This window comes from Poecilia mexicana, unplaced genomic scaffold (assembly GCF_051168715.1).
Source record: "Poecilia mexicana isolate PSO_F unplaced genomic scaffold, ASM5116871v1 scaffold_18, whole genome shotgun sequence".
Lineage (NCBI taxonomy): Eukaryota > Metazoa > Chordata > Actinopteri > Cyprinodontiformes > Poeciliidae > Poecilia > Poecilia mexicana.
In genome coordinates this window covers 9,326,091-9,330,513 of record NW_028263387.1, presented here as the reverse complement: position 1 = coordinate 9,330,513, position 4,423 = coordinate 9,326,091, and positions in this window count along the sequence as shown.

Sequence of the window (4,423 nt, the reverse complement as noted above, 5' to 3'; positions counted from 1 at the left end):
TTTTTTCTCTTGTCATCTTTTTGTCGATTTCAATAACAACGGGTGATGTTATCCTCTCAGGATGCATGCAAGAGAGACAGAGAGATGGGAGGGCATCAGGACCCAGCGGACAGAGAGCCCTGGGTGGATATCGCGCTGCGTAACGAGGCGTTTCCTCTTGCAAACCAGCGTCTGTGAACTTCCAGCACACATAAATTACACGACAGTTTCTAAACCTCCTTAAGTGTTCGCCCCACTGAAATTCAAGTTATTTAGTTTAAACCTGAACCAATCTGAGCCTCATGAAGCTCTCCACAGATGTTAAGCTGAACTGAAGCATTTCATCCAAATATAGAGAAAAGAAAAAATTATTAGAATACATATTTTGTTGATCTTGTTCTATTTTGGAAACTAAACAGATGCACTCAGAAATGACTGTAAATTTACAGCCATAATAATAACATACTGTTATTCCAAAATACGGTAGGATATTGTCAATTTGATGTCTTCTTCTGTTGTCACAATCAAGGCTGACTGGCAGTAAACTACCGCAAAATAATTGGTCAATACAGTTGTTTTTTTTCTAGGAAAGACATTTTACTTGTATTTGCATCTTAGAGAACTGGCATTTAAAGACAATATTAAATGAAAAGAAAAAATACTTTCCATAATAAATATTTTAGGGAATGAATCGAAATCTACAGAGCATAATTAAAAATGTTAGATTACCAGTGCTGGTGTTGCATGTTAAAAATACAATGTTAATTAAACACTTTAGTCAAATTCAAAGATAGGCTTGTCAGTTTCCCTAAAAAGATGATGTTTGATAGAGTTTTTATTTTTTTTATTTTTTTTTTTTTTTGCAAACAGGCAACATACAAGAACAATATAGGGCACTAGTAGAAACAAACATAGATACAACATCCAAGGGTTTTACAGAACATGGAACAATTAATTTACAAAGTCAAAATCAAATCTGTGCTCGAGGGTTGCAGTTCTTTAAGGGCAGTTATGATTTGAATGGCTTTAGCATTTGAGCTTAGTGAGGATTCAATATAGATATTAATAGAAGATAATAAAATCTGGAAATTAGGCTTTTGCTGTAAATACTTGGAGGTGTGAATACAATATTTACCATAAATAATAAAAAAGTTAACAAAATATAAAAATTATTTTTGGCAAGTTCATATTTCTCCATTCCAAACAAAACATCCTTATTTGTTAAAGTTAAAGTAATATTGAGATTTTTTTTGTGAAACAAAATTGACATATCTCTCCAGAATATTTTTGGTGTAATTACAATCCCAAAAAAGATGAACAAGCTTTTATTCATTAATTTTACAGAAAGTACACATAGGGTCCAGATCCCATTTATATCTTTTTATCAAAAATGTTTTATCAGGATACACATTATGAATAATTTTATAAGAAATTTCTCTTACTTTATTATTTATTAAGTATTTTTTTAGGAGCAACCAAGTCCACTACCAATTTATATTTTCAAAAATGTTGGACCAATAAAATGTACAAGCTGGTGAAAAAACAACATCTCGTAATACAATATTACAAAACAAAAGATTTCTGATGTGCGCAAATAAAAGTTTGTGTTTTGCAAATAACTTTTTTAAGTTTATGAAACAAAAATGAGTTATTTAATATGAAAAACTTTTTGTTTTAAAAAAAGAAATCGTTAAAATTCCAAATGTTTTGATTACTATTTTATTTTACTTAACTGAGGTTAGTTTATTTTTTTTCATTGAATAATTGTGAAACAAATTTAACTTCATACTCTGCGAACCAGACTAAACTTACTTAAAGTCTGGATTGAGTTTTTCCCTGACACACTTTTATTAGACATTACATACATTATATGAGTCATGGTAGCTCATGGTGAGTTATTTTTAATTCTAAATTACTATCCTTAGTGGACTTTTATTTAAGTGCTATTCTCCTTCAAGATACATTTACCTAACGCTAGAATAAATGCCTCTTGCTCAGCGTTTCTCAACCCTGGTCCTCACCGCCCCCCTGTCCTGCATGTTTTAGGTATTTCCCTTCTGCCAAACACCTGAATTGTATCTCTGGGTGATTTACAGGCTTCTGTGGTACTTGATGGTCATGCAATCATTTGAATCAGCTGTTCTGGAAAAGAGGCACATCTGAAACATGCAGAGCAGGGGGGCGGTGAGGACCAGGGTTGAGAAACACTGATCTAGAATAAATACCTCTCTGCTTAAACCGCTACTCCGTGCTGAAGAAGAAACAACGTTCAACACTTTCCGTTATCTGACGAGCAGCAAGTCACCAAAAACTTTTTCAATTCACCAAAAACTGTTCTGTAATCTGAAACGTTCATATTGACCTAGAATAGGGTTAGGGCACTTGGGGGCAAGGAGCAAAAGGGGCAGTTGCTCAATACCCCTCTACCCCCCACCCCCCCTCTCTGCACGTGCCTGTTTGTCAATCACCAAAGTTTCCATATTTTTTTACATCTGGGGGGAACCGGAGCACCCGGAGAAAACCCCCCACTAAACACGAGTAGAACAAACAGAAAGAGGCGCCTGGTTGAGAACCAAGACCTCTTTTCTGTGAAGATGCTGCATCACCGTGACAACCATTTATTTTTGTCTAAAATGTGAGACGTAATTTAGAATTTTAAATGGTTCAGGACTGACCTCTAAAACAAGATTCTTTCTTTTCTCACAACAAACTGACTTTTTGTTTTGTTTCCCCAATTTGAACTGTTTGCAAATTCAATTTTCTAGATATTAATACTACATTTTTGAGGACAATTTACATTAGTCAATCGCCCTAATTTACATCATTTTTTAAATCTGGGGCGAACCGGAGCACCCGGAGAAAACCCCACATCAACACGGGAGAACAGACAAACTCCCACATAAAGAGACGCCTGGTTGAGAACGAAGACGTCGTTTCTGTGAAGATGCAGTTTTAATCACTGCATCGTCGTGCTGAACCTTTTTTTTTTTTTTTTTTTGGTCTAAAATGTGAGATGTAATTTGGGCTTTTGGAAATCTGGGGAAACCGGAGTACCCGGAGAAAACCCAGGCCATCTTTTTTTTTTTGGGGGGGGGGGGATCTAAAATAATACATGTATTTTGGGGTTTTGCAAACAGTTCAGAACTTTACTAGACACTTTTTTCTAGTCGCTTGTGTTGAGATGCTTTACCAAGGTCGAGAAAGAGTCACACGCTGTTAGACAAAGGGCCCATAGTAAAGAGTTACATTTGTTTACATTCTGTTACATTCTGTTAGACACCAAGGTCCATTTCTCACGAGAAACAGAAACTTATCAGGCCACAGAGACATGGTGTGATTTCAGGGAGTGTTTTCAGTCCTTATAATCACCTACCCTCCTTCTTCTCCTCAGACGCTGCACAGACTTTTTTAGAAACTCTTCTCGGATGTAATGGTAAAGCGTCTCCTTTCAGCACTGAAAGTTAATAAAATAAGTAAAGTCTGAATGCTTTTCTTGGCTGATTTTATGCTCTGTGTGTCAATACAAATTATGATTCATCGATTGAGATTCTCATTCTCAACACTTGCTACAGAGGTTTTCTTGCTTTTCTTCTACTTTTGTGGTTTCATGAGCCTCAAACTGTGTCGTATCTTTTTCCACACTGATCTTTCTTTGGCGTCTGCCTCTACTGGGTCCTCTAACACGGTGGTGCCCAAAGTCGGTCCTGGAGGGCCGGCATCCTGCATGTTTCTCTCCCTGGTTTTACACACCTGCATCAAATGATGGCTCATTAGAGGCCTAAGAGGAAGATAGACATGCTGAGGAGGTTGTTACTACCACCAGGGAGAGAACTAGAACATGCAGGATGCCGGCCCTCCAGGACCGACTTTGGGCACCACTGCTTACTGGGGTAGCGTTGTTCTTAACTAGAGTTGACGCCTTGCCACTTTCCTCCTCGGTGGTCCAAAGTCGTCTCTTTCTTTAAGCTCGTTTTTCAGTGTCTCCAGCTCCCTTTTATAGTAAAACTCACAGCTTGAGTACCGTTGCTGGAGAGCCGTCAGTTCTTTTTGCAAATGATCTCTCTCAGCTCCAAGTTTGTCAATAATATTTTGATCACTCAGCATTTTGTTTGAGAATTCCTCCATTTTTTGATCGATGCTCTGCTTAAATTCTTCCGCTTGATGTTTTATGGCAGTGTATGAGATTGTCGCTTGTTCCAGAGAAACTTGGAGATTATGAATCGCTTGAGTTGATTCCTGGTGTAATAAAGAAAGCTGTCCTGCCATCCTCTGATTCATGCTGTGGTTTTCCACTCTTAGTGCCTCAATTAGCTGGTGGTCACTTTTTGTTCTTTCTAAATGAGCTTCTCTCTCAAGGTTCAGCTGGTGACTATGAGCTTCCAAGTGGTGCCTCAGAGCAGAAACATCTGCTTCATACCTTGCTCTGAGTTCCTGGTAACAAACT